Here is a 7365-nt window from a genome sequence, read left to right as displayed (position 1 = left end):
CATTCGCCGTTCGATTCATTCGGGACGTTTCCGCAGTAGCAGCCGCCGCCGCCGCCGCCGCCACCGCCGCCGTCACCGCGAGTGCCGCTCCCCTCTGCCGCCCTCTGACGAACCCGCACTCCCAACCGTCGCACCCGGCGCGACCCGCCATACCCCACCGTTTCTCATGTACAAACTCTTCCTCTCCCCCTGGTCGCTCGCCTCTGCGATTCCCTTGCATAGAAAGCGACGATGCTTAGCTTCGTTCTCCTCTTGCCGGCCGGCGCGGCGGGTTCGTCAAAGCACCGGCTTTACAACAGTCGAAAGGGTTCAGGCACCAGTCAGCCGGCTACCGTCGATCACTTCTGTCGTCTGCGTCGATGTGTGGCGACGGCGGTGTCAACGGGTTAAATCGGCACGACGAGGAATATCGCGATCATGTAATGCTCCTTTAACACTACCCGATTAGCACAAGACTGAAGAAGGTCGCGGTACTCTTAAAAAAAAAAAGTACTTTGAGACATCCCGATGAATCTCCTTATTTCTCCTTAAGAAGATGAAATATATAGAATTCCCAAATTAATACTTGATTAATATTTATTAAGTGGTGCTATTAAAGGCACTATCTTATCTATTATACGTATTATTCAATGAGTGAAAAATGTAAAAAAGCTACATCAGCTATTTGGATGCACAAAAATTCTTTATTTTTCATATAAATGTAACAAAAGAAATAAATTATACGTTTCAACCCTTCAGTTCGGGTCCTTATCAATATAAAATATAAATAAAAATTACGTAATTAACGCAAATTCCAAGTTGATGATTCCCGACAAATTAATTCTTTCTTTATCCAAATGCCAAATTAGCTATGTAATGAATAGCTTAATGATTATCAAAATTATTACATTATACAATAATAATAAAATTTACATAAAGAAAAACCGAAGTCATATGCACCGCGTCATTACGTAGAGTCACATCGCCATCAAATTGTCAGATTTGCTGTGTAGTCATTCAAAAGAAACACGAAAATTAAAGAATTATTAAAATTATTTGTCTGAATTTTCTATTGTATCCACTGCAAGCGTTTTCTCGCGGCTTCACAAAGAGGACTTGTGGTGTCGACAGTCAGAGATACAATGAGAGTCAAAATAATAAAGTAGACTTTTTCTTCGTCTAATACCTTGACATTTTCCCAATCAAAATCATGCTGATAAAGATTGATTGTCGTGAAGCATCATATGTGAGCCAGGTAGATGTTTGAAGATACACATAAATGAACATAAAAATCACATATATTGGAACACTACACAGCATTCTGTAATAACAGAACACAGAATCAGTCATCAGCATTTTGGGAAAATGTCAAGATATTAGACGAAGAAAAAGTGCTTGATAAAAGATTGATTTCGAAAGCGATCCATGTAAAGCAACAGAGTTTGAATTTACAGAATGATACGTATTCTTTAGACCCACTATATATGAATTTGTTTACTGAATTGTGACATTAATATTACTCTCTTTTATTCTTAGTTTTATTTTTCTTTTAATAACTACTTGACTTTATTATTCTGACTCTCATTGTATCTCTGACTGTCGACACCACAAGTCTTTTTATTATCATTGTATAATGTAATATTTTTGATAATCATTGAGCTATTCATTACATAGCTAATTTGGCATTTGGATAAAGAAGAACGAACTAATTTGTCGTCAATTTGGAATTTGCGTTAATTATGTAATTTCGATTTATATTTTATATTGATAAGGACTCGAATTGAAGGATTGAAACGTATATTTTATTGCTTTTGTTGCATTCACACGAAAAATAAAGAATTTTTGTGCATCCGAATAGCTGATGTAGGCTCTGATGGGCTTTTTTACATTTTTCACTGATAGATTCTTTCGAACCTTATTATATATATTTGTTTACATATTATTCAACTGCTATTATTATATTAATATAATCATTCTTTCTTCAACGTTATTCTTGTAACGGAACAAGGAGTATGAAAGTGAAAAGAAGAAAATTGCGAAAGTATGTTCCCTGTTGGTCGTTGGCCGTACAAAAATGTTTTATGTATTGTTCATGTTGAATGAAAAATGATCGCGCTACGAGCACATTTTAACATTTTTAAATATTGAAAAGATAAAACACTATTTTCTTGATCAAACGACAATTTAGCAAGATTATATAATATTGCGATCGAAGATAATTACAAGTACTAACAAGAACTGCGAGCCTCAAGTTTAACATAAATGTTCGCTTAACTAAAAAACCGATTTTCTGTTTAAATAATCATAACTAGAGTATTCTAAAATTTCCAGAAAAGAGAATTATTGAATAAGAGTTATTAATTAAGAAAAATAGGATCCACGGCTAGATAGGAGTAAGTCCTATTATATATTCCTTTGAAATCACTTGATACAGCAGTGTCAGATAATAATTTTAAAAAAGTGGAAAAAAAAACCTATTTTTATCTTTACTCTCTAAATTCTTTGGAATGGAATCTCATAAAGAGTGAAAATTGAGCCGGTCTTGAAAAAGAGCGGTTCAATTTTCGATCTTTAAGAGTAAGATTTCACTCTTCGGAGTGAGATTTACTCTAAAAGTTTTAGAGAATACATATCAGGTTGCGACATACGTAACAATAGCAATAAAAAATCTAATATTATACTAAGGGTATGATACCAGGTATTATGCTCATTCATTAATTGATAAAAGATCTCTTTTGAAGAAGCCTCAAAAATGTTAATAATCTTAAAATTCTATATTACAACAATTGTGTAACACGCAACAGTTCTCATCCGACTATAAAATTTCTTTTTGTTCTTTTTTAAGCCACGTTCACGATCGAATGGCAAAAGATATCGCTCGGTATGCTGTTATCTCTCTCTCTCTCTCTCTCTCTCTCTCTCTCTCTCTCTCTCTCTCTCTCATACTATATAAAACTTTCAAATTCGCCGTCGGTTGCACACGTCGCGTCGATACGTGCAATTTGTGCACGGATCTTGACCGTGCGGATCGAGTGATCGAATCTTTTTATGCCTATCCCGAAATCGAGGGCACAAGACGCGCGAGCGCATCGACCGATCGACAGGGCCCACGTTGTCGATGCACGATAGCGTAATATAACGGGGAGAGGGAGCGGAGGGGGGTGACCGGGCGAAGATCGGGCCCGTTGAATGCGAGATAGTCGCGTGACCGGGGCTTGTGGTCCACAACATTTGAAATCCAAATGGGCTCTCAAAAGGATTCAAATCTCAAATACGCGCAAAATCGAAGATGCACCACGTCGTGTATTCTAAACGTGTATTCTCTCGATCTTTTCGCATTCCGAATATATATATATATCTCCGTTGCGAGCGAAACTGGCGAGATTTCGGATAGGCACGGGGGCATGGAGCGACTCTCGTTGCTATTGGATAAGATAGATTTTTACATTGCAAAGGCAAGGAACGAGACATATTTCGAGCGTCTCAATAATAGAGAATTCAGCCAGGAAATACTTACGAAGGTCTCTTCCGTTTTTGAAGAGATGGAAACAGGTAAGACATGTAAAACGTGTCGGAAACATATCGAAGGATTGAAATAATTCGATGAACGTCTGGTTAATTGAACGAATTGGGAAGAGAAGAACGCAAAGGGTGCATCTCTAACGGTAAAAATCTCGATTTATCTCGATTTAAACCGACATCCGTGAGATCTGTGCGCGTACGCGATCGCCGGAAGGTGAAAAGCGAAGAACACTCGGCTCATCGAAATCTCCACGATATCTGTGCCTCTTCGCTAACGCATTGATCGTAGTAATGAGTACCTTGATCGGCGACGGACTCTTTCATCATATCCGGTTAAAGTTGAACGACGGATCGCCCCCTACATTGTAACTGCACTACTGAAGGTGCATTATGTCGTTCAATAAAATTTTATAGGCGTCTGATCGCACACCAATTTCCATATCTCTCCTACTTTTTTCCCATCGTTTCTGCTCTGGAATCAATTACAATAATTTGCATCCTCGCTGAGATCGGGAACGGAATTGCTTATAGCTTCGGCGAAGGTATCTCGCTTTGATCTTTGCGATCGCGTAATATTCATTTTTGATGAGAATCCATCCGTCAGATCGCCGTCATCTATCGTGTGATGGATATCGTCTGCGTGTATTCTCTTTTATTAATTCATTACTTTGTTGAGGGACAAAGTAAACTAAAACACATTCCTTTTCTTTTAAAGTTAAGCGCATAAGGTGTAGAAAGAAAAATATTGATAAATATACTTTGTAGTGAGAAATATTTTACTATAATGTAACATGAATAAAACGATACTTAGTAATAACATAAATAATACAGTATGTGTGTGTATGGCAAAAAGTAATAAATGAATTATATTAAGATAATATGTATATTTTAATATCGATCAGTCAAAACTAAAACTTGATTATCATGTTTAATCAGCAGGCGATTTCTAGATATATTGATAATGTTGATGATAGGAAGAGTAAATAAAAAAGTTCAGAATATACTTTACATGATAATATTCAGATCTACCACAATCAATAAAAACGCGTAAGATTCCTACATGATAAATTATTCCGTTGTAAAAACTTCGTCTTACCGACTTACGCAAAATAACTTTTTCTTTTTCGTATTATAATTACAAATTAAACTGCAAGAGATCTTAGTTATTGTGCAAACAAGATTGTTTATATAAGATGATTCAATATGCTTAGAAATTTACGTAAGAAATTTTTGTTTCTCGGTACAAGTTCGTACCGAGAAGCAAAAATATAAATAATACAGTACACTTGTAAATAATTAATTTAAGACTTAATTATCATAATATTTTTCATGTTAGAGATTAATAATTGGCGACAAATAATGATCTTTTATAAAATATTTAATTAAAAAACGTGGCTCTCTATTTAATCTCATCAGTTAAAGATTAAAAGTACATTTGCTAAATTTAAAACAACCAATACGCAACAATAAAAATATGAAAGCAATGATGTCATCCGCATTATTTAAAGAAACTTATTATTTGCGTTAGATGATTACAGCGTTTGCCAAGCATTGAAGTCTTCCTCAGGCGCGGCGTTAGTTTATAATCGTTCTTTTCAACTGATGTTATATATGATATTTAAATAGTATATAAATTAAAATATTCATTATTATTCTAACAAATAATTGTATTGATTTTTTTCAATTGAGTAAAATTGATATATATTATCTGAAAGCTTCTTATTACATCAGGAATGAGTCTCTTAATATAGGAAAGGATCTGTTAATAATCATCGCTATTTAATCTCTTTTCGTCGAAATTAAATTACTGGGTAATTCAATTATGCGTGCATAATTTTTCAGAAATAACTAGAAGATGTGATATTTTTTTCAATAATTTATCGCAAAAATAACAAATATCCTTAAATAATGGTACATTACGTAGTAAATTACAGTAAACATATTACAATAATTTAAAAAAAAACGTAGTTTTTCATCTGTAAACAACACATATCGATAAATGACATTGTAAAGTCGCAATAAAAGCTTTTCGCGTCAAACTTATCACTTATTCTATTATACATTCACGTGACAAAAGGCGAATTCATGAGAACGATTTCCATCTTATTCGCTCGGTAGAGCTAGAAGCGTTCGCCAGAAATACTTGGAGTAAAATACTCGCCATGATGAAATATCTCTTACTATGGGTGCAGTGGATGGATATCTCATTCTTTACCGATAATTTTAATTTAAAAAAAACATCATTCTTAAACTACTATTTTTCGTTCATGAGTGCCATTATTCAATCTCGTTATTCGCTCCGATTGTGACGATCGTGTAAATGATCATTGCAGATGATACTTCCGTATGTTGCGACGGAGATGCGCATCAGATTTCTACGGAAATGAGAATAATACGGAAAAGACCAGGACATGTTTCACTTTGAAACACGATGAAGTTCGAGCAGCTCGAGGCGCTAAAATCGAACAACATCGCTCTTTATAGTGTTAATGCAGTAAACAAATTGCGCGGAAAGCGTCTTATCGTCGCTATGGATTTTGTGTACTGATTTTTTTTTATGCAATTTTCTCACAAGGTCAGCCTGATTGCTTGATGGTCAAACAAAATAGTCGATGACAACGTTATCCGAGCATAAGATATCCTTTCAGATGCATCTATACATCATAAACGTAAGGAAAAACGAGGTCACAGGATTTATAGGAGACGTCTGGACGATCTTCGAAAAGACTTTGAGATTCAAGTTAGTACTTTTTACGATTAAAATGCGACGAAAGAAAGTGTCGTGGTCTTAAGTATTTAAAATTTCCATCGAAAGTTGGAACGGTATATTTTTATTCCACGTTTTTCGTACATACGTTAACAGTAAGTGGAAATAGATCTTCCCGCTTCGGTGTGTAAAAATGATTTGTGGCCGATGTAAGTAACCTTGGCAGCGGATTCGCCAAGTATTTCGGCGAAGTTCCCGTATAAATATAGATTCCTGATAGTCATTGAGAGTCAGATACCTACGTCGATGCAGCGCAAAATTATCTCTAAATGCCAGCGAACTACTTCCTCCCTCTCGTCCGCCTGCACAGCGAAAGCGACCGTGATACCAGCCTGACGGCGATTTTACACGAACATGATTTTCATGGCGACGCTTCTTCAAAGGGGTATATGTGACGAAGCCGTACGTGGAACTTGCCCAATTTTCCGCGTACCACCCACACCCACGCCGCCGGTGTGGGTCAAAATACTCGCATGATTCATTCGTCTAGACAGGTATAAGTATAGTATCAGAGGATGGGTAGATGGGCAGCGGGTAGGGAGAGGGACCAAGGGATACGTTTGCCGCGGCAGCGGCGGGTGGTGGCGGCGGCGGCGGCGGCGAGGGGGGACTGGGGGTGTGTTGGACGTTGGGAGTTGTGAGGCACCGTAATAAAGGCGTCTCTCCGACGAAAATGCAGGACGATTTACCGAAGAGCGAGACGGTCGATCATCACGACGTTGATGAATGGAGATACTCACGCACTGCTGATCGCCACGGCAATACGTATACATACGCCACGAGCTATTACGTACCGCTCATGATCAACTCCGTAAGTCGAATGCGTTATTTTAACACCCCCTCTTCCTTCCGGCCCTTTTTTTTTTTTCAATGACTCCTCCGGGAACGCATGAGGTGATAGGCGCTCTCTTATCGCAGTCTTTTGCCTCCCTCCCCTCCGCGACGGCGCTCCTGATGAAAGCTTTTTCCTTCAGCCTGGTGGTTTTAACGCCGGTCATTAACCCGTTCCGGTTAGGCACCGGTCTTTCGGGATATATACACTCCCGCGATCGTATCTCGGTTAATAACTTTCTGATTTCGCTTTCGCAATTTCTCCT

This window comes from Trachymyrmex septentrionalis, unplaced genomic scaffold (genome assembly GCF_001594115.1).
Source record: "Trachymyrmex septentrionalis isolate Tsep2-gDNA-1 unplaced genomic scaffold, Tsep1.0 scaffold51, whole genome shotgun sequence".
In the NCBI taxonomy this organism is placed as follows: domain Eukaryota; kingdom Metazoa; phylum Arthropoda; class Insecta; order Hymenoptera; family Formicidae; genus Trachymyrmex; species Trachymyrmex septentrionalis.
Note: the sequence above shows the minus strand (reverse complement) of the source record.